Source organism: Cryptomeria japonica, chromosome 5 (assembly GCF_030272615.1).
Source record: "Cryptomeria japonica chromosome 5, Sugi_1.0, whole genome shotgun sequence".
Classification (NCBI taxonomy): Eukaryota; Viridiplantae; Streptophyta; class Pinopsida; order Cupressales; family Cupressaceae; genus Cryptomeria; species Cryptomeria japonica.
Genome location: NC_081409.1, coordinates 289,812,239 through 289,836,826, shown reverse-complemented (window position 1 = coordinate 289,836,826; position 24,588 = coordinate 289,812,239).

Sequence of the window (24,588 nt, the reverse complement as noted above, 5' to 3'; positions counted from 1 at the left end):
GAAGTTTGAGCCTAACTAGTTGGGTCCCTTTTTCATCATATCAGCCTATGGATCAAGAGAATATCAGTTGTCAACTTCAGAGAGGGAGTTGCTCAATGAACCAACCAAAAACATCCATCTGAAGAAGTTATACACTTAAGTTGTCCAATGCAAGGATCAAGCAAAAAGAAAAGAAAAAAACAAAAAAGCAAGAAAAATACAAAAGAAAATCAAAAAAGTGCAATAATAACAAGTGGTGAAAACCTGGCAACATACACTATTTGTGAGAGAACGGCTCCTCTATCTATCAGTACTCATATCTTTGACCCATCTAGTCTCAACTAATAGCCATCGCCAGAACACTTGTACACGCAACATTATCCCAGACATACGTAGCGTAGTCACTGTCCTTGATTATCTATAAATAGTTATCCATATCATATCCCACCATGGCTTGGTGATCAACGTGTATATCCACATCGACAAATATCTATGACTAGAGGCAACATTCCTCTCAATCAGACAATAAACAAGGATCACAGTATACTACAAAACCAACATCAAAACTGCTCATCAGGCTAGAAAAAAGGATCATTCTCCAACTGCAACTTTAACACACATATGATGGATGATTTTCTGAATTATGATTTGTTTACATTTTAGAAAGAATTTTTGACTATTTTGTATCTTAATTTCTGAATCATTAGATCTCCTGAGCTACTTAAGGATGCACTGAGCTAGAGAGGCGACGAAGGAATCTAATATTTTTCTTTGGTTTTTTGTTTTTGAGGCGATCATTTGTACAGTACAAATTTGTCTCAAGACATGATTGGAAACATATCCTTAAAGACATTTTCCACTTTACACATACAAATGGTTAACTCTTGTCTGTTTTACGCAAGCAACACTCAAGTCGTCTTGGTTCAATTATACCTTGACGCTTGTGTCATCTTGCAATATCAAAATCCATGTAAGTTATACTTGGGTCATTATGGTTCAATTATACCATGATATTTGCATTAACTTGCAACATATCAAAATCTCAATTATGACAAAAAGAGCACAAACAAGTGACTGAACAGGAATGACAATGACAGAATTAAAGTAATCATTTGCATATCATTTTAAAATTGCATTAGTTTCATATCATAATCTCACATCATTATCATTATCATACATCTTGTTTTCAAGATACATCTCATAAATCAAAGTAACCAATGCAATACATCATCACATTATCACACATTTTATCATGAATCATGCATTAACATCATAATCAAAATCCAAAAAAAATAAAGAGCATAATTATTATCTAAGCATCTAATCATCCTCATAGAATCATCATATCAAAATATAATGCATATCATAAATCAATCATCATCAATAAACATATCACATGTGCATCAGAGAAAATCAGTGCCATGTGTGTGTGTGTATCTCAAAAATGGTCGAAATATACAAGGGATATCATGTCTGTCAAAATACAACAAAAGTGATCCAAAACAATAGAGACAGGTCTCTCAAGTATGACTATCTCCTGAGGCTGACGGTCTAACAGTAGATGTTCTAGCTCTTGGATCTCCACCAGGTGGATCGTGTCAGGGAGGCCTCGTAACTCCTCTACTCTTTGTCCTCATATGATTATGGCTAGATTGACTGGAGGCCACTACAGCATAGGTAGGAGCTCTATGATCTCGAGGGACCATCTCCTCATATAGATGCCTATAATACTCAGCCTCCTTGGCCGAGTATTGTATCTCTCTCAATGTGTCCTGAACTGAGGCACCAGGTGTCACTCTCTCTAACCTATCAGCAAGGGCCTTTTCCCGACCCTGGCGCTCTATCTTCGTATCCTGCTCTATGATAACTTGTGTAATCTGGCATTGCTACACTAGAACCTATGCTTGGAGCTGCTACTCTGAGACCTATAGTGCTCTAATCTGTGAATCATGTCGATGAGTGGGCACCCTAATATGAATAGGTACCTATGTCATGGTCCCACCCACACCTATCCCTATATGAGGTGTCGATGGAGGTAGAACATCAGATCTCCTCCTCTGAGCAGGTCGCCTATCATCCTCTATACCGCCCACCGTAGCTAGTACCGCACCTACCCTACCAACCCCGTCAGCACCAATCACGATACCTCTCTCTCTATCTCCATCATCTCTCCCTCTATCTCCACCACCTCTCCCTCTACCTCCAACCCCTCTCCCTCCACCTCCACCACCTCCTCCACCATCTCCACCTCCCTCTCCAACCTCCTCTCCCTCCTCATCTCTTTGTCTGGCTCCCCCTTACATTTGTGGCTACTCATCCTCATCCTCATCATCATCAAAAGAGGGAAGCATCTCTGCTGGATCAGATATATGTGCCACTATATGTGCCATGAAGTAGGCTGAAAAATATTTTTTCATCCCAGCATCCACAACCCCAGCCCCATAATCCCAGATCTGTCCTCCCAGTGACATATACTCCTCAACTGTTGCTATGCTATCTAGAGTAGGTCCCCACTCTGGCACATCAGGTTGCCAATGAGCATATAAACAGGCTCCCTATGGCATCCTCTAATGTCTACCATATTGTTGTTGAACATGGTTGTGCAAGAATCACTCAATAATGAAGAGCGTCCATGCAATCAGGTACCTCGACATATATACATAAGGCATCTCTAGCTCGTCCTCTACCCACACCTCGCAATCGATATATGGTCTCCAAATGACCATATCGATATCATCCAATTCCCTCCACCAATTCTCTAGTCTGCCCAGCTTACGCTGGACAACTACACCTGTATACCCATAAACATAGGCCCGACTAACTAGCCTATCCCTGTCTGCAAGCAGTCTCGACATGGGAATATGCTCCCAGACCCACACCTCTAACAATGTCACCCCAGCTGATAAACTAGTATATGCCAAATATACCACCTGGTGAAGCTCTCTATATAGATGGGCCAACATATAGGAGCCCCATGCAAACATGTGTCCCTACATCACCATGTCCTCCAACACCAATCCCCATCCAATGGCTAGTCCCTTCAACCTATGATCAGGACATAGAAACCCACCAATAAAACCTGATAATAGTGATGGAAGCGGAGCGTAACCTAAATCCAAAAACTCCTACCACGAGACCTCATAACCACTAATCTCATCATCTTGGAAGATACAATGAAGAGCCTCTGTCCCACCCTCCTTAGTCTGCTCATAAGGCAACAGAGCCCCAACCATAGGAATCTGTAGAATCCAATAACAGTCCTCTAGTGTGACTGTCATCTCACCAGTTTCCATGTCAAAGGTGTTCGTATCACTGTGCCACCTCTCTACCAACATTATCAATAAACCCTGGTTAATGATATATCAAGGCATGTCTAATAAGGAGGACATCCCGCATCTCTCAATAACATTTCTGTCAGTCGATGACAAATGTAGAATCAGTGTCCATGGCCTCGAAAATCACTCTCGAGACTGAAGCATGCCAATCTTTTCCTGCAAATCAACAAGTATCCATCATCAGTTCTCAAATCCATTCAATATGTCAAATCAAAGCAAATCAACTTGAAATAGAAAAGCATCTCAAGAGCACATCAATAACCCATATCGAAAGCAAAATCAAACCCATATCAAAAATCAAGGACCCATATCAAACATCAATCATGACTCATATCAAAAATCAATCAACAACCCATATCGAAAGCAAAATCAAACTAATATCAAAAATCAAGGACCCATATCGAACATCAATCGAGACTCATATCGAAAATCAATCAACAACCCATATCGAAAGAAAAATCGGACCCATATTGAAAATCAAGGACCCATATTGAATATCAATCAAGACTCATATCGAAAATCAATCAAGAACCCATATTAAAAGCAAAATCAGATCCATATTAAAAATCAAGGACCTATATAGAACATCAATCAAGATTCATGTCAAAATCAATCAAAGACCCATATTGAACATCAATCAGGACTCATATCGAAAATCAATCAAGAGCCCATATCGAAAGCAAAATCAGGACTCATATCAAAATTAGAAATCAACGATCCATATTGAAAATCAAAGACCCATATCAAAAATAAAATCCGGACTCATATCGAAAGACAAATTGAGATCCATATCAAAATTAAAATCTGACCCATATCAAAATAAAGACTCAAATCGACTCTGCAATCCATATCAAAAGCAATTCATATCGACAACAATAGGACCCATATCAAAACCTAGACTCAAATTGTAATACAACAGCATATCAGAATCAAACATCATCACAAAGAAGGACTCATATTGGATCATGAATCATATCAAAGCAATCAATGGACCCATATAGACATCTACACAATCTATCTAATCTACTCAACTCACGGTACATTCTTCACAAATACTTTTTTTACCCACTTTTGACCCTACATGCTAAACCAGGGCTCCTAAGTGCTAAGATGCCACCTATGCACTATTATTTTCCATCAATGCGCTAGAACACAAACCCTACGTGCTAAACCTATCCTATGCACTAACTGGAACTCCATTTACGCTATCCTATTTACCCAACGCGCTAGGTTATCCTATGCAGTACCCAACCTACCCATTGCACTTTTATGTAGACCCCATGTGCTAAATCATCCTATGCACTAACCTACCCCCTGACCGCGCTACAATGTGATCCTCAGATGCTAAAACACCTAGCATTTTTCTACACGCTAACACTCCTATCGTATGTGCTGGACAACTTACCCGACGCGCTAAATCGGCAAAATCTGACCCAAAATTTGAAAAACATGACCAAAATAAATAAAATCAATCAAAAACGAAGATGGATTTTGGCAACTTACTGGTGCGCCATAGGAGGCAGGTCTTCGGTGTTGCATGACGCACTCAAACCAGTGCGAGGAGTATGGAATTGGCATCGTCATCAAAGCTCCAAATGTCACAATCACAAAGAGACAAGTGTGCAAATGATTTTTCAATGTCACTTTTTACCTTTTAATAGGGTAAAATCAAAAAGGTTAATAAGTGGGGCATGTATTTTCCTCCCACTTTTTCATTTTTAACCTCATCAACATCATTTTTTCGGGAGATTAATCAATAATGTGCATTCAACGCGGTCAATATTCTCATATTACAATTAATTCAAAAATGCTCATCAACTTGACAATTTTTCACTAAATCCTTGATTCATCTCCCGAGGGGGCATCATCAATATCGTTCATAAAATCTACATTTGGGACATCATATTGACATTTCGACACACAACATCATATTGATTAAACTTTGACAGCATATCCAACAAATTTGCTTTGAATCAACATGTCCACACATGTCACTTCAAAGAGGGGCAAAATATAGACGTATAAATCTGACCACTTTCCTAAATGAATATTTAATATTTATTTTAACCCCATTCCTCCTATTAATTAAATTCTATTTAATTAATTTCTTCATTTTCATCTATTTGATTAAATGAATTACTCAATTTATTTAATTAAATTCACCTAAGCCTATTCTAGCCTTTAATTAAATAAATCACTTTATTTAATTAAATCCCCTTTCTCCTTTTTTAATTAAATTTATATTTAAATAAATTAATCCATTCAAATAAATAAATCTAATTAATTAATTAAATCCCCCCACTTGTACTTATGCAAGTTGCATCTATTTTAGTTGAAATAAAGTAATTTTATTTCAATTAAAATCCTCCTCCAGCCACTTGCATTTTCCTACATCTCCCACTTGCCTCCTAAACCCCTTCTAGATTCTTCTAATCACTTCCAATTTAGCCTAATTCATCTCCTAATTATTGTTGTATACACATAAAAATTGGCTATGAGCAATTAAATAAATATTTTATATTTATTTAATGATTATTCTTCTATTAAATAGTTAATTTGAAAAGATTAATTTATTTAATTCATTTTCATGTCTTTCTATTAATTAATATTTTATTAATTCATTCATTTATCCTATTCTTCTAATTAATTAAATATCTAATATTTAATTATCCTTTTAACCAAGTTAATTAAATATCTAATATTTAATTATCTCCTTCAAACAGTTAAATATCTAATATTTAATGGTTATTCTCCTATCCTATAGTCTCAAATATTAAATGATTTCCTAAATTATTTAATCCCTTTTCCAACTCACCCTCCATCTCCACTTCATCTTCCCTTTGCCAACTCATCAAACATGTGGCTAAGGAAATTAATATTTCTTAAATATTAATTTATCATTTATCTTCAACTTCCAAATTTTAATGAAATTGTGTACATACACATATTTCATAACCATTTCCTATATTTTCTCAAACACCCCCCTACATCTTAGGAATGACTTGAGTCTGATGAATACTAAGAGGGGGGAGTGAATTAGTATGCCAAAAATCACTGCACTAAAACACTTCCACAATCTAAAGATAAACCGATAAAACAATCTAACAGATAGACCGATTACCACACATGCAAACCAAAATGCGAATAAAGCATTCACCCACAAAAGCAATACAACCATAACACAAGATATTTGGCATGGAAACCCAACTAGGAAAAAACAACGGTGAGATGGAACTCACAAGTCACTATCTGCAGAATAGAAACCAGACCGGTTAAGGTCTTACAATGTTCTTCACCAAAACAGATCCTGTTAGGAATCTTGATCTCTGTTAGGAGATAAGTCTAATTAAAGACTACCTTGTTAGAGGGTTTTAGATTCACAGGTGTGAACCACCTTATTAGAGGATTTTACAAAGGCTTTGAGGCCTACCCAGTTAAGGGTTACAGACTTGTCAAAGATGTGAGTAATCAACAAGTGTTTGATCTATCTAATAGCACAAACTGCTTGGTTAGATCTAGTATTGCTCACAGTTAATGCATTCCAGCATTACTTCAGTCTTCTCACTCTCTCTCAATTACAACTTGATCTTCTCAGATAAGATCGTTCTTACAACAACTCAACAATCACCTTAAACCCTAGCACAACATTAACCCTTTCAGCAACAACTTAAAACCCTAGACATGATGTCCTTTTAAAGGAATTTGATTTCATGTCAGTCCAATAGGATTACATTACAATTTCCTAGGTTTAATGAATCTAGACATGCTCAGTAACACGACACAAAAAGCACCCTCAATGTGTCAACACTGTCAAACAATCAGTGGATTGGTAACTCATCATAGAATGTCAGTTGGTAACTCATCACAGAGTATTACCGGTTCATACAAAATATCAGTTGTCAGTTTGACAAAAATGAAGACTGGTAAGAATGTATTGTGCTACTTTGCTCCCTCATACCGCTCGGGATCTACAAACCACTTGGGCTTGACATGTCACTTCAGATCGAGAAACACATTTTGCAAAATCACCACTAGTCTAAAGACTAGAATAAAACATACCGGTTGAGCTCAAATAAAGGTTGAGCTCAAGCTCATACATATAAAGGGGATCTCAATACAAGTGTGTGTCCATCAATGACAATCACAACATAAATAAATAAAAATGCCAACAATCTCCCCCTTTGGCATTGATGGCAACACTTAGGAAAATAAAATTTTGTCATCTAAGTGTTTTACAACAAAAAACTTGCCATAAACAAAATTGCTCCCCCTAAGCATATACACCATCCCTTAATCAACACAGTGTATAGAAATTTTGCATACAGAGCATAATCATTGAGATATCAGAGCATATAGCTTATATCAAAATTTCAAAACCAGATACTTCTCCCCCTGTGTCAGAAGATCAAAATTTTAAAACCAGAAACCAGATACTTCTCCCCCTTTGCCAACAATGACAAAGTACTACTGAATAACCCTATTTCCATATATATATATATATATATATATATATATATATAAAGTTTATGACAATAATGAATAATACTTGTCAAAAATTGATTTATAGTCCTGCAAAAATCATTTCATGGATAGAGACCAGGACTCAAGTAGGGAGGTTGCCACTTCTTTCTCTGTTTGCAACTAGGATACCTGTTCCTCCATGGCATCAACTGTGCTTAGTTCTTGTGTGACTATCAGGGCATCCAAGTTCAGATAACACTTTTGAATAATTTGCAGTCGTGGAAGTAAAACCAATTGAAGCTCCTGCAAATCCCTAGACCATGTACTGATCTCTTGCTCCGTCTTGGTAGACTGGATCTGGAACCGGTGAACGGTTTGCCCATATGCTGCAAAGGAATCATAAGGTGTCTTAAATGTACCCAAGTAGGACTGTAAGTCCATTTGAAGCTTTTGCTTCTTGGCTAGCACATCATCGCAGAACAGATGAGGTTGACAGATTTTGCTAAGTAGCAAGTTTCCCTCATCCAAGGCATTCCTTATGTCCGTTTGGTCTTTCAGCAGTTCAGTCCTAAGCTCATTCATCTTTTTCACCAGAGCAACGTTAAGAGTCTTTTGGTGCTCTTTCTTAACATTGGCCTCAGCTGCTTCTTCCAGGCTCTACACCTGATCATCCACTACAGTACATAGTAGTTTGAGTTGTGCTAGTGATGATTCAGTGTCCAGAAGATTAGTACCGGGGATTAAACCAGTAAGGGTGTCTACTACTGCCTGAATAATATCCTATTCCTTTTTCCTATGAATGATTTCAAGGCGCTCTTGGGCAACCTTGATGCTCTGCATAAGCTCTGACTCACTTGCAGATTGGAGATCAATAGGACTCGAGATATCAGCTGGTTTGGCTTGGCTCCCGGTTGCCTTAGGAGTCTCCATCTCTATGCTCTTCATTGCTTCAACTGCCTTGTCTGCTTCTTCCTTCTTCCTTTTCTCTGCTTCTTTCTTCTATTCTTGTGCCTTGTCTTCTTCTTCTTTCTTTTTCCTCTCCTTCTCTTCTTTCTCTTTCTCTTCCCTCTTTTTCTTTTCTTCCTCTTCCATCTTCTTCTTGTCTTCCTCTTCTTTCTTCTTCTTCTCTGCTTCGTCCTTCTTCTTTGCTTCCTCTTCCTTCTTCTTTTGTGCTTCCTCTTCCTTCTTCTTCTTCTCTTCCTCTTCCTTCTTCTTCTTCTCTTCCTCTTCCTTCTTTTTCTTTTCTTCCTTATCCTCTTCTTCTTTCTTCTTCCTATCATCTTCTTGCTTCTTCTTCTTTTCATCTTTTCATTTCTCCTCTTCCTATTTTCTCTTCTCTTCCTCTTTCTTCTTTTTCTCATCTTCATCCCTCTTCTTCTTCTCTTCCTATTCCTTAGCCGCTTCCTGTGTGTCCTTAGCCTGCTCACCACCCTGTTTGGCTTGCTGCCCTTGCTCAGTTCCCTCAAAAGATATGTCCTGAGTGACATCTTCTACATCCAGGGCATCGACATCGATAGTGTCAATTGGTTCTTCAACCAGGTTTCCTTCCTCATCAAAAACCTCATCCAGTTTGGAAATAACCGATTCCTTTTCTGCTTGGAGGTTGGTCATTTGTGCTTTGTGAGCTAGAACAGCATGATTCATGTGCTGATGAGTGTCTTTTTCCACATCATCAATTCTTCCCTCCAACAGCCAGTGTCTTCTTCTCCTTGTGAAGCAGAGACCTTTATTTTGATCCAATACATCAAACAATTCTGAATTTGAGAGGTCGGGAAAGTACTGTGAAAAGACTTTCTCCCTAATCTCCTATTCCTTTTCAATGGCAATGTGCCATTTATTATCTAATGCTTTAAATAAAGAAGTCGGTGTCTGAGATTTAATCTCTGATGGTGACCGGTCATTTTTGCACAAATAAATAATGATTTCCTGTAATATTTCTTCCTTCTCCTCATCACTAAAATCATCATAAAAGTCTACTAAATCATGAAGTAATTTTCTCCTAATATTCTTAACTGTCCTTTGAAAATGTGTCAAAGGTTTGTATGAGGAGATGTCAATATTTACTGGTGCGGATGCTACCGGTTCATTCTTCTTCATCTTCTTTGTCTGTCTGGCCTTCTTTGGCTTTTCATCAAACTCGGTTTCTTTGGAGTCTGGTTCATTTGTCTTAGTCTTCCTTTTTCTTTTGAAGACTTTTGCCGGTGTTACCTCCAGTTTCTTCTTTGCTGGTGACTGCTTGGTCACTCTTGGAGTTGCAGTGGTCGTCGATGTCGATGCTGTAGGCATTGCCTTGGCTTTCTTTGCTGCCGATTTTTTTCCTTTCTTAACCAATGGTTCTTTAGCCAGTGCAATCCTCTCCAAGTAGGTTCCGGTCCTTTTAGCCTTTGGATCAAGAGGTGAGGCAATAAGGGTTGAGGCATACCCTTCCAGCATGTCATACATAACCTCATAGCCGATTGGCTCCACTTCCTCCATTCTAGGCTCAACAGCCTCCATTAAACATTTGTCCACCTGAATGATGAAATAGATGTCATTTTCGTATTTCTTCACTATGTCACTTGAGATTCTTACACTTTGACACATTTTTCTTCTGAACTCATCGAAATATTTGTTCAGTACTTCAGGGTAACCGGTTTCAATAGCTTGTATGCTTTCCTTTATCTGCTTGGTTACCAATTGGTTAGGAGACCACTAGACATCTCCTACACTAGGAAAGTAGCCTTGGAAATAGAAGAACAACACTACCAGTAGTTGTCCAAACTTGAATCTCAGTGCATTGTCCTATTTGATTTCCTTTAGATTCAACAGGAGTTGCCTCTACATACTGGTGCATAAGTCAAAATATGCATCCTCTTTAATCATCCGGTAAGCAGCATTTACCGCTGCAGTAGATACAGAATTAATCCTGCTGGCTAAAAACATTTTGTAGCCTATCACCGTGCAGGCGTATTTCACTAGATCATCCTTGATAGGATTAATTGTCATACCCCGTGAGTCACTTGTTGAACCGGTGAGCTTGGCTATTTTGGTTTTGCTCACCTTTCTCAGGGCTGGTACTTCCCCTGTATTACAAAAACTGGTGACTGCATGAATTGCCTGAGGCTTAATATCATGCGTCCTCTCCAGATACATCTTGTCACCGTGGACTCTACTCAAAATGATCCTTATGTGATCCTCTGTAAAATCTTCTAGAAAATATACTGCATTATGGAATTTCTTCTTCTCTAAGATACTAAACTCTGGTTTGATCTTTTTGTCCTTGCCGCAAAATAGACCTAACTGAGTGTGAATAGCTAAGGACCCTAGGTCTTCTATTTTGCAATCAGTATAATTAGAAATTCCCTCTTCAACTATGACTCCAACTGAAACTTGTGATAAGGCATTATATTTGGACTTCCTCTAAATAAAACTTTCTGACTCTATGGATGTACTCGAACTAGTATGAGATGCGGAAGCCATTGTAGAGTATTTCAAGAACACAAAAAATACCTTTCAAACGTGAATTTAGGGCTTCCTGATTCTGCTTCACTCCACTCTCTGTCGGTTCCCAAATCACCGCTTTGTGTTTTCCAATATCGTTTATAAATTGGATTTGAATCTCTTTCAAGGTTTATCAATTTCTTGAAATCTTAGCTCAAATTGCCTTTTCTTCACTCTGCACTTGAAAACTTTTCTTCACTCGAAAATAGATAGTGAGAAATGATTTGAAATAGGATTTTATACATGTCTCTCACCTACCACCATTAATGCTCCTCTATTAGGGCATAAACCCTAATTTTCCTTTCTACTGTTTCCAGTCTTCTACCAAGTGACAGGTATCGCATACCGGTTAAGGTCTTTTACCAGTGTAAACCGGGGGTTTGAAATCATTTAGCCATTTGCTCCCCCTAAGCCTTTGAGGCTTAGTTTGTCGGTTCCGATATTTCCACACTAGGTGCAGAAACCGGTTCCTCTTCCAACATTGTTGGTTTCTTCCTCCAGGTTTTGTTCATGTCCCCTTGAACTTTTTCAACATCGATTTCTTCTTCCTGAGTGACTGGTATATCATCATATATACTTTTTCTAATTCTGCAGAATCTTGCAATGTGACCCAGTTTGTTGCAGTGATAGCAAACAAGTCCAGATGCTCTCTAAGGTCCATTGTACATGTTTCCATTCTTCCTTCTCTATGTTGCAGCAGTGTGACCATGACCATGACAGATCATACAATTTTCTCTCCACCTGGTTGTCGCTTGATGGCCACCGCTTCTTGACTGATGATTGAAGATATTAAACCGGTTGTGGTTCTGATTCACAAAAGGTTTAGGACCAGTTCCTTGGGTCCTTTGAGGATATCTTCCAGTGTTATCCATCATAGACCTGCATTCAAATGCTCTATGTCCAAACTTGTTGCATGCATAACAATGACCACTGAACTTATTGGATCTAGGTACATTGTTGATAAAATATGAAAAATTATTGTAGGCTTTGCTCCTACATACATTGGCAGTGTGTCCTTCTTTAAGACAGTTAAAGCAAACAGGTTTGAATTTTTGCTTACCTTTTCCTTTGAGTGTCGGTTGCTTCTTTCATGCTTCAGCATTTGTTCCAGAGGATTCTCCTTCCTCATGTCCAGAGAAACCAAGACTATTGGTATTCTTTTCCAGTCTAGATGACTCAAGCTTTTGCTCTAGCTTGACAGTACTTTTGCCAAACTTAGCAAGTATTTCCTTTGACTCAAAGAGTTCTTTGGAAATAGTAGTATTTGTCTCCATTAGACTTGCATTTTCAGAGATGGCTATGTTTAGTTCACCTTGCATGTCTTCCTTTTCCATCCTGATTTCATGAAGGCAAGAAGTCAATGCACTAATCTCCTATTTCAACTTGGAGATCTCATGATCTCTATCCTTTATCCGATCTTCAGCTTTCCTATGGTTCTCAAGCTCTTGACTAAAGTGGATAGTCAATCCTTCTAACTCCTTTCTTAGATTGGAGCTTGAATCATTCAGCTTATTCACTTCAGCAATCATGGCTTCCATATTAGCTTCATCTTTAGAACTACTTTCAAATAGCTCCATCAGCTTTTCTGCATGTTCTCTCCTTTTTTATTGAGATGCCTTGTATTTGACCATAAGATCATCATAGGCTTGCTTAGACTTAGTGAGCCATTAAGTAAGTTCCCTCATGGTGTATTCCCCCATATCTCTTTCCAAGTGGTTAAACTTATAGAAAGGTAGGCTCTGATACCAATTGATGAATACTAAGAGGGGGGGGTGAATTAGTATGCCAAAAATCACTACACTAAAACACTTCCATAGTCTAAAGATAAACCGGTAAAATAGTCTAACAGACAGATCGATTACCACACATGCAAACCAAAATGCGAATAAAGCATTCACCCACAAAATCAATGCAACCATAACACAAGATATTTGATGTGGAAACCCAACTGGGAAAAAACCGCAGTGAGATGGAACTCACAAGTCACTATCTGCAGAATAGAAACCAGACCGGTTAAGGTCTTACAATGTTCTTCACCAGAACAGATCCTGTTAGGAATCTCAATCTCTGTTAGGAGATAAGTCCAATTAAAGACTACCTTGTTAGAGGGTTTTAGATTCACACGTGTGAACCACCTTGTTACAGGATTTTACAAAGGCTTTGAGGCCTACCTAGTTAAGGGCTACAGACTTCTCAAAGATGTGAGTAATCAACAAGTGTTTGATCTATCTAATAGCACAAACTGCTTGGTTAGATCCAGTATTGCTCACAGTTAATACATTCCAGCATTACTTCAGTCTTCTCACTCTCTCTTAGCTACAACTTGATCTTCTCAGATAAGATCATTCTTACAACAACTCAATAATCACCTTAAACCCTAGCATGACATTAACCCTTTCAGCAACAACTTAAAACCCTAGACATGATGTTCTTTTAAAGGAATCTGATTTCATGTCAATCCAATAGGATTACATTACAATTTCCTAGGTTTAATGAATCTAGACATGCTCAGTAACATGACACAAAAAGCACCGTCAATATGTCGGCATCGTCAAACAATCGGTGGATTGGTAACTCATCACAGAATGTCGGTTGGTAACTCATCGCAGAGTATTACCGGTTCATACAAAATACTGGTTGCCAGTTTGACAAAAATGAAGACTGGTAAGAATGTGTTGTGCCACTTTGCTCCCTTGTACTGCTTGGGATCTATGAACCACTTGGGGTTGACATGTCACTTCAGACCGGGAAACACATTCTACAAAATCACCACTAGTCTAAAGACTAGAATACAACATACCGGTTGAGCTCAAATACTGATTGAGCTCAAATACCGATGTAGCTCAAGCTCATACATATAAAGGGGATCTCAATACAAGTGTGTGTCCATCAATGACAATCACAACATAAATAAATAAAAATGCCAACAGAGTCCACTTGTCCTATCATGCCTAAATTTCCTCCAACCATTCCTAGATTCTCTTAGTTAGCAACCCAGTCAAGGTGAGATGAGTAACACTTGTCTTCTCCTTCCCCCTTTCTCTCAACCTTCACCTTTTCTCATAGTCATTCAAATCTGCAAATTTGATCATGACCGTTGATCTAAACCACATCATCTAATCCTCTCAAAGTATATAAAATCAAGAGCTTTAGTTGAGAGAGAGTTAGTCTTCAAATCAATCATATGCATCTGTGATTTTTTGAAGCAAATAGCAAATAGCAAATAGAAATTATCATATAGTATCATTTAGCATAATCATGTAGTATCTGCATATCATAGTATCAGTTAACTATAAGTTATCAGTCCATTCTTCATATGCCATCTTGGAAGCCATCAGTGCATTGTCTGAGAGCACAACATCTGCAACCAGAAACAGTGGAGTTAGGACATAATGAGACATAAGCCATCAAGGTAATATTTGTAGTTTATTTCCTATATATTTCATGTGGTTTCATTGGTTGAATTTGGATTTCCTGTATGTATTTCCATCTGTATTTTGTGAAACTAACTTGTTGCAGGTAACATTCTGAGGATGAAATTCAAGTCGACACATTTTGGCGCCCACCGTGGGGCACATGGACCTTGCATATACCTTTAAAAATCTCACAAAAAGTTAAATTAATGCATTTGTAATGCATATTCACACATGTGTGATTTCTGACAGCACTTTTGTTCTGCAGGTTAGCGCATTTGCCTTCTAGGATAGCGCATTTGCAGCATAGGTTAGCACATATGTCATGTAGGTTAACACTTTTTTCTGAAAGTCTGCACATTTGCATTACAGGTTCACGCATTGTGTCTTAGGTTAGGGCATATGTCAAAGAAATTGCACCTTTATATCCTCAGAGCAGCGCTTTTGTAGTTTAGGTTAGCGCTTTTGATCTGCAGGTTAGCGCTTTTGAGCAAAAGGATAGCGCATATGTTAGATTAGCACTTCTATTTACAAACTTACAAAAAATTTCTTGTAGGTCCGAATGTCCAAGAAATCAGATTTTACAGATTACTATCATGCATGTGTAGGATGGTGTTTAAGAAAAATTTTATGCATTTCATCATCTAGTTAATTAAAAGTCTTGTTTTGGGAAGTAACATATCATATCTTGTTCATCTAGTTTAACTAAGAGAATGAATTGACAGCATGCAACTTGCATTTTTTAGTATTTTCTCTAAAAATAGTTGCACATAGACTTTTAAGAGGGCTAAAATAAACACCATGCTTGTTGGAGCAACATCTCCAATTAGAACTTAGCCAACAATTGCTTTGAAAAGGTTAAAAAGAACGCTTGTATTATGTGTCTCAAAAGTGGTAGGTATATGCTCTCCCCTTAATTGGGTGACCAAAAAGCCAAACCCACTCTTTTATGCTTTCTTTACTTTTAAGCAATTAAATCCTTTAGAGGGCCTGCCTTCCCAAGCTGTCTTGAGGGGGCCAGTGAGAGGGGAATGACCTAAAGTGGAAACGGGCTAATACAGAGTCCTTCCAATCCACTATAAATAAATCGTGTTTGTGACGAAAGTCCCAAACAACATGTGCTGATAAGTTCATACCGACACTATGTTTCCCCATAAACCCTATGGAGCATAACCTCTATAGGCTGGGAACCTTCTCTATTTACAGAGCTGAAAGTGTCACATGTATGGCCACATGACTGGAATCCTTTACTAAAAACCACTTGTACTAGTTACCAAAATCCTTCTAGTTGTTGGTGCAGGAGGTCGGACCTCTGAAGCGGCTCACATACATACAGTTCTTAGTAGAGATATAAAGTTTTCCATGGGGAGTTTTCATAGAAACTGGTGCTTGGCTGCCCCAAAGAAGTGAGTGTCAAGGGTGGAGCCAGTGGGGTCAAGCATCTAAATATCCACTTTGAATAGCGTAGCCTCAGGGGAAACCCCACATGAGATTCAACAATTATTGTCTCAGCTTGCCATAGTGATTGTACTTGCTTGTGCATTTTATTTATTAAACATTATGTCTTCTATGTCTATAACATGTTCCAAAAGGTCAAAAATTGACGAAAATTATCATCTACAAGAGAGCAAAAATCCAACAAATTGCTAAAAAAGTGTGATCAAGGAGTAATACAAAAAGCATTCCAACACTTCAAATACCAAATCAAGATCAAAGTGTCAAAACATCAATATCAAAATAATTCTTGAAGTAGATTTGCCTCTAAACCATCACGTATTTTCGAACTAGCTCAAACAACTAGGTTACTAATCCAACAGGGTACACTCAAAAGGTTCTATAAATATTAACATTTAACAAGATATCGATTCAACCATCTTAAGTGCAAAAATCAACATCTTTGTCAAGTTTCTCATCAGGATAATCAAATCCTCTATCACGAAGCTTGATCAAATCTATACTAGGTTTCTAATCTTGGATATATCTTTCCTATTTTGAACCTAGGTTATATCAAAACCAAAATTGCACCAACATTGGAATCAAACAAACTTATGAATTGCCAAATGCTTATAGGACTTTTAAGTATGACCCTAAGAAAAGAAAACCCATTTATAAAGCTACTCAGAAAAGGATAAAATTCTTGTATATCAATTGCAAGATCTTATTGAAACATAGGACATTCCTACACCATTTTTGTCACTACTTACGTGGCTGCGGTACAGAATTTGATGGTGAAATTTTGCAAAGATGTTCTTTTCAACAAAGAGACGCTTTATCCCAACGAACAAACAATAGTGGTAAGATCAACAAAGCATATCTTCCTAAACCAGTAATCACCTATTGACTTTGTCCTTTGGAACTTTCAATAACTTTGAAATAATCACATGCCAGTTTGGACTAGAGCCCAACACGAACAACTTAGAAAACAACAACAAATGGAGGAAGAAGATATTCCTATATTCCACACTCTTGGATTTACCATTGTTGATGAAGAAGCAGTCAATAGCACCATTAGAGACCTTGAGAAAGATTTCAAATTTGATAGGCTAATGGAAAAATTGTTGGCAAAACAAAAAGAAAAATATCTCTTGATGTTGGCAAAATCTGGAGCTAAACTACCACGAGACTTTAACATAGAAAGCTTGAAAGAAGATGTGGAGGCAAGTAACACCCAAAACATAGATGAGCCAAATAATGAAGATGTGAACAAAGAAAGCAATGAAGAAACAAATAAAGAGAGGGATGACAAAAGAAAAGAGCGTAGTGATAAGAGAACTCATGAAGAAACAAGGAGAAACTATGTGGATAATCCATTGTCAAACCTTACTCAAAAAATACAAACTCTACAACAGCAAATACAAGACATGCAAAATGGGACAAGCTCCAAGAAATATTCATCTAAATATGATACCATTTCCGCAACATTGCGAGACTCCTAAATATGACAAATACGATGGAAAGTTTGATCCTCAAGATCACATTAGGGAGTTTTGTACTATGAGCATGGAATTTGCACATGATGAAACTTACCTTATGAGTCTTTTCGTAGGAGTTTAAATGGACAATCGATGGAGTGGTTTTCAAGATTACCATCTGGAATCAAATCCTTTGAAGAACTTGTGAATAGGTTTATTTCACAATACTCCTACAATATAAGGAATGAAATAACAATAATGGATCTTTGCAATGTTAAACAAATGAATGGTGAATCCTTTATGATTTTCTTACAATGATGGAAACAAATGTTTAATAGATATCCCTGAGATGTACTTGATCAAGAAAAAATGGACATATTCATTGATCATCTTATTAGTGAAATGAGTTATCAACTAAGGATGCAATGTCCTCCCTCTTTTGCCAAAATGATCGAGAATGGTCTGAATATAGAGAACGCAATGGTAAAGAAAGGAGAACTAAAACTTTACAATAATTCATACAACAACAATGGCAATGAAAAATCCAAGTTCTGGTCAAAGAATAGGAATGTCAGCAATGAAGGGAATGACGATAATAGTACTACAAAACAACAACAACCAATTTTTAATCTATCAAGCCAAATCCCAAGCAATAACAATCCAGAAAATAATAAAGCCAAGTCCTTTTTCTCAAATCTGTGGAGGAAATTCACAAACATTGGAGAATCTTTGGAATCGGCTCTAAAAACTTTGCTTGCTAGCAAATTGATTGTTTTGCCAGAAGCAAGAAGTTATGAACCACCAGTCAAGCCCAATTGGTGGAATGACAATCATTTTTGCAATTACCATCGGAATAAAGGACACCTAACAAATAATTGTCAAAGATTGAAATACCTTATCCAAGATCTAATCGATAATGGAACCATCACAGTGGATAGCCATAAGACAAACGAATCACACTTGGCTTTCAAAAATCCACTTCCAAATTATGACAAAAGTGAATCGTCCCAATTAAAAGATGATAAAGGAAGAGCCAAAATGAATTATTCTTATACATACGATGATGTAGTAAATGTGATCATTGTTAATGAAAATCCATCTTCAGAACCAATCAATGTTATCACGAGAAGCAAAGCAATGGTTACCTTTCCAGGTATAGCAAAAGAGCCAACACCAAATCCACAACAATACAATTTAGTAGAGCAATTACAACGACTACCCGCTCAAATATCAATTTTGGAACTTCTCAAGGTTTCACCTATGCATAAAGAAATTTTGGAGAAAGCTTTAGTGGAAACAACAGTTTCAAAAGATTTGGATGTAGATCAATTCCAAAACATGGTAGGACACCTTATAGCTCCTCATTGCTTATCATTTTCTGAAAATAATGACGCATCCTTACAACATCCTTACAATGCTCCTTTACATGTTGAAGTCTCCATAAATAAAACTCGTGTCAAATGTGTGCTCATAGATGGAGGAGTTGGCTTAAACATTTGTGCATTAAGTTTGATAAAAGCTTTGGGATATTCAAAGAATGCAGTAGAGCCGAAAAAGAAAATAACCATCAAGGCTTATGATGAAGCAGAACGTTCTTCTAAAGGAACTATTGTGCTACCAATAAGGATAGGACCTATGGAAGAGTATACATTGTGTCAAGTTTTAGATTTGAACCTCTCTTACAACATTCTTCTAGGAAGACCATGGATTCACCATGCAAGCAGTTCCTTCTACATATCATCAATGTGTAAAATTTCCTCATGAAGGAAAAGAGATCACTATAATTGTAGATTCCAGTCAATATTGCAATAATTTGAAGCCCGCACAAGATACAAGAGTTCCACATAACAGAGAATTAGTATATCCTACCAAATAAATTCAAGCAAAGTTATGGGAAAGTTTTGAAGAAAAGCTCAAGTTAAATGATGAAGGAATGGGAAAATATTCTTTGCATAATTTCTCAATTTCCCCTAAGTCATGTGGAAATCCTACGGATATTCAATCAAAGCCATCAGAAAAATCAAAACATATGTTTAAAGGAACATTTGTTAGTGCTAGAACTCTTGAAGAAGAAACTGAAGACAAAGACATTCTTGGTTGGTTGTACAAGGATGAAGATAAAACTATAGCAACAGTAGCAGAAGTCAATATTCCCATAAAACAAAATGGCAAAGGATATGAAATCATGCAAAAGATGGGATATGAAGGAAAAGGACCAATTGGTAAACAACATCAAGGTATTTCAGAACCTATTTGTCCACACTCATAATCCATAGAAGATAAATATGGGCTGGGATATCTAAAGTCTAATCAAAAGCAACATAATCATCAACAGCAAAAATGGAAAAAGAAATCAATTTCTAAAGAAGAAAATTGGCAAGAAAAGCTACATCAAGCGGCCGAAACAATAACCAATAAATAAAAGAAGCAAGAAGAACATGAAAATAAAGAAGAGGAGATTATCATCCAAGGTGAAGAAACATCTTGTCAACAAGTTTTGAAAATAACAACAAAGGCAAAATCTGAACAAGATATTCCAGAAGTAGTAAAAATAGAGATCACATAAATCAGAGAACTTTTTGCACCATACGACATTCTAGTGTGATATAGTGGAGTAATCTTAGATCAGGATTCAGAGATAGATTCCAATGAATATGAATGGGGTCCAGATGCCTTATCCACTACATCAAGTAAGGAACACAATGGAGATCAAGCAGCTATCACGAAAGAAGATTTGTCTATTGCGGAACAAAAGATGAAGTTAGAAAGAAGACAAGAGAAACTCAGAATTTAGAGAAAAGAGGTGTATGCAAAAAGAAAAGGGAATGACAAAGACAGAGAAGAAATGCCACAAGAAGTGCAAACAAAGATCAGATATAGAATAATCATAGAAGAACTAAGAGATAGTCAAGTTGGATTGACTATTAGTCCAGAAGAAAGTGAGTTTGAAAGGAGACAAAATCTATTAAAAGAATCCACTTTACCATGTGCACAAATATGTCAACTTCTAAATACAAATGAGGTCAATCAAAAAGGAATTTGCAGTATCAAAGATATGCATGTGGATATAATTCATTCATTTAAGGGACAAACATCAGTTGAAGAACCACTTGAGTGTGAACTACAAAATGTTAATATTAATTTTGTTTAGACTAATTCAGAAATGCTTGAGAAAGACAATTCTCAAAAACATTTAATCTATGACAGTACCTATTCTATGCTAAATTATGATCATTGTGCCATGAATGTTGAAACACCTAATGATGACAATGATTATGATTTACCCCTTCTACATCCTGAACTAATTGGTTGGGATAATTTAGACAACCTTGAACTGAATGTCTTTTCCAATGATCATGACTTAGTCATGTACCTTAACGCTCTTGAACCCATCCCACCTAAGATATCTTCCATTGCAGAATCAAGTGATGTTTCTCATATTTAGGAGAATGCCAAATTTTCCAGTCGCAAAAGTGAAATAAAACAAGGAAAGAGACTTATTGTTGAAAACCATTTCATGGCAACATTAAATCAATCAAAAGAGAAAACAAAGGATGTATCTAATGGTGAAAACCTCCTTGAGGTGCTAGAAGATGGAAAGTTTGATATTATTCTTGCATATTTTCAAGAGAGATCTGCTATCCTGATAGAACCAACAGAAGCAGTAAACATTGGTACATCAAAGGATCCTAAAATACTTCATTTTTCTGCCTCATTATCAAAAAAAGGAGAGGAAATAATACATGAAATTCTTTACGCAAAAACAAACAAGATTTTCTTGATCCTATGCAGATATGCCAGGACTTAACCCAGATCTTATCATGCATCATCTTAATGTGGATTTAAAAGAAAAGCTTGTTAAGAAGAAGCTAAGAAAGATGCATCCGCATATTGCTCTTCTTGTAAAAACCTAGCTCAAGAAATTATTAGAAGTGGGTTGCATAAGACCCATTGCTTATCCAGAATGGGTTTCAAGTATTGTACTAGTATCAAAACTAGATAAAAGCATAAGGGTCTGTACAGATTTCAGAGATCTGAATAAAGCATGTCCAAAAGATGATTTCCCACTACCAAACATTGATATCATAGTGGACTTATTAGTAGGACATGAGATGTTTTCATTAATGGATGGCTTCTCAAGATATAATCAAATAAGAATCGCACTTGAAGATCAAGAGAAAACAACTTTCACCTGTGCGTGGGGAACATATTGCTAGAATGTTATGCCATTTGGGCTTAAAAATGCAGCAGCAACTTATCAAAGGGCTATGACGACAATTTTTCATGATATGATGCACACATTTATGGAAGATTATGTCGATGACATACTTACAAAATCTCACACAAGAAAAGAACATTTGAACATTCTAAGAAAGATTTTTGACAGGCTGGAAAGATATCAATTGAGATTAAATCCAAAGAAATGTGCATTTGGGGTAACTTCTGGAAAGCTCCTTGGCTACATTATACCAACTCGTGGCATTGAAGTAGATCCTGAAAAAGTCAAAGTTGTCATGGAGATGGAGTCACCTAAGAACATAAGTCAATTGTGATCTTTACAAGGAAGGTTGCAATCAATCAAAAGATTTGTTTCTCAGTTGGCTGATAGATGCCTTCCATTTACTCATCTTCTACATAAAAATGTTCCATTCAAATGGGATACAAAATGTGAAGAAGCTTTCTTGCAAATAAAAGAATATCTTATGAGTCCTCCAGTACTGATATCACCAACCAAAGGGAAACCATTGTTACTTTGTGTCTCAGCAACAAGTGTATCATTAGGCACTCTCCTAGCTCAACATGATGATGAAGGAAAAGAAAGAGTAGTTTATTATATCAGTAGAACACTTGTTGGCTATGAATTAAATTATTCCTCAATTGAAAAGATATGTCTAGTAGTTGTATTTGCCACTCAAAAGCTACGACAATATATGTTAATTCATTCTATGAAACTAATAGCAAAGATAGATCCTCTCAAATATTTGTTGAGCAAGTCAACATTGACAGGGAGACTAGCCAAATGGTTTATGATACTGAGTGAATTTGACATAGAATATGCTGATTGAAAAGCTATCAAGGGACAAGTCATCATTGATCAATTGGCTGGTGCACCTTTACAAAATAACATGCCTTTGCACATCGAATTTCCTGATGTAGATATCTTGATAGTAAGTACAAACTTTTGGGAATTGTACTTTGATGGTTCTTATACTCAATATGGATCAGGTGTAGGAATATTTTTCATCACACCTCAAGGACACATAATTCTGAAATCATATAGACTGCGGTTTCCATGCACCAATAATACTGCAGAGTATGAAGCATTTGCTATAGGGCTTAAAATGGCCATTGAATGGAACATATGAAGCATTTGCTATAGGGCTTAAAATGGCCATTGAATGGAACATCAAAGAACTACATGTCTATGGTGATTCACAACTTATCATTAATCAAATAAATGATGAATATCAAACAAAGGATGATAAGCTTATGCCATGCAAATAGCTGATAGAGGAATTTAAAGGACACTTTAAAGAAATCACATTCACCCAGATTCCCAAAAATGAGAATAAAGCAGCAGATGCAATGGCTACAATAGCATCTCTCTTGCAAAATAAAGAGAATCAACAGTGTTACAAATTTCTCATGGAAGATATCTTAACCCCTACCATCCAATCCCAGCATACCTATCAAATTTGTCATATATCGAGAACCAGTCAAACCTACCAATATTTGAAAGATCATATCCTTCCTCTTGAATTATCTCATAATCAATAAAGAAACTTTATCCATCAGTCCTCTCGCTATACTATTTTTGCTAATATACTATATAGGCATGGTCTAGATGGTACATCGTTGAGATGTCTTAAAAAAGACGAATCTGAGAGAGTTCTTAAAGACATTCATGCAGGTATTTGTGGTACACACTCAAGTGGTTTAACATTGGCTAAGAAACTTATTCATATGGGTTACTTTTGGCCTACTATGGAAAGAGATTCATTCACCTATGCTAGAAAATGTAAACAATGTCAGATCCATGGAAATCTCATTCATGCACCAGCATAAGAGTTATATCCTATTACGGGATCATGGCCATTTTCACAATGGGGCCTTGATTTGGTAGGAAAGATCAATCCCTCATCTTCTAATGGACATAAGTTTATTCTGATTGCTACTGAATATTTCACTAAGTGGATTGAAGCAGTGCCTTTAACAACAGTGACAGGAAAATAATTATCATCATTCATCTTGAATTATATAATCTATCGCTATGGAGTTCCCATGACCATTATCACTGATAATGGAAGACCATTCAAAAATAAAGATGTGAAAGAGCTATGTGAACAGTTCCATATCCAACATAGGTTCTCTACTCCATACTATCCACAAGGTAATGGTCAAGTTGAGGCATCAAACAAAACTATTTTGAAAATCTTGAAGAAAACAGTCAATGAAGCTGGAAAAGACTAGCACATTCAGCTAAATCCTACTCTTTGGGCATACCAAACTAGCATCCGCACTCCAACAGGAGAAACTCCATATTGTTTGGTCTATGGATCAGAAGCTATATTACCTATAGAAGTAGAGATACCTTCTCTACGAGTATCCTTGCACTGTCTTATACCAAAAGAAGAACAACAAGTCTCTCAACTCTGGGAACTAGAACTGATTCAGGAACGTCACCAAAATGCAACAGAACATTTGAAAGTATACCAACAAAGAATGGCAAGAAGCTACAATCACAGAGTCAAACCACGTATTTTCTAGATTGGAGATATAGTTCTAAGGGAGAATCCAAGAAATCAGCAAGACCGGGAAAAGAAGGAAAAATTTGAACCAAATTGGCTAGGACCTTTTGTCATAGTAGCAACATATGGATCAGGAGCATACAAGTTATCTACCCCTAAAGGTGATTGGTTTAATGAACCTATTAATTCTATCCATCTCAATAAATTCTATGCTTGAGATATAAAGTCCTAAAAAAAAAAAGCATATAAAGTCCTCAAA